Genomic DNA, 318 nt, shown 5'->3' on the forward strand with positions numbered 1-318 from the left:
ATATACGATAAAATTTTGAAAATAATTTGACTCTTTTTGAGCTGTTTACAGACATGTAAACAGACATGTTTTCAATTTTTTTAGTTTTTTTTTCTATAAATATCAATAAAGTTTTATCTGTAGGGCTAAAAAGTGTAAAAATTTAATACAAGGCTCCTGATATATTTTTACAATAGCAGTTGAAAAATATTAAAAATAAATAGGCACAATTTTTTTTTATAAGCATTTAAAGATCGAATTTTGACAAAATTTATCAATTTTAATTTGAATAATTATTTTGTAGTTAAAAATTTATAAAATGTTCAACTTTTGTATCTA

General features: G+C 19.8%; 1 protein-coding gene across 2 annotated transcripts in view; it reads left to right on the top strand.

The window, feature by feature from the left end:
• LOC100162396 (EF-hand calcium-binding domain-containing protein 1) overlaps positions 1-318 on the top strand; it is a 10,311-nt gene that overhangs the window by 4,137 nt on the left and 5,856 nt on the right. The gene's annotated exons all lie outside the window — the stretch shown is intronic.

The sequence above is a fragment of the Acyrthosiphon pisum genome, chromosome A2 (genome assembly GCF_005508785.2).
Source record: "Acyrthosiphon pisum isolate AL4f chromosome A2, pea_aphid_22Mar2018_4r6ur, whole genome shotgun sequence".
In the NCBI taxonomy this organism is placed as follows: domain Eukaryota; kingdom Metazoa; phylum Arthropoda; class Insecta; order Hemiptera; family Aphididae; genus Acyrthosiphon; species Acyrthosiphon pisum.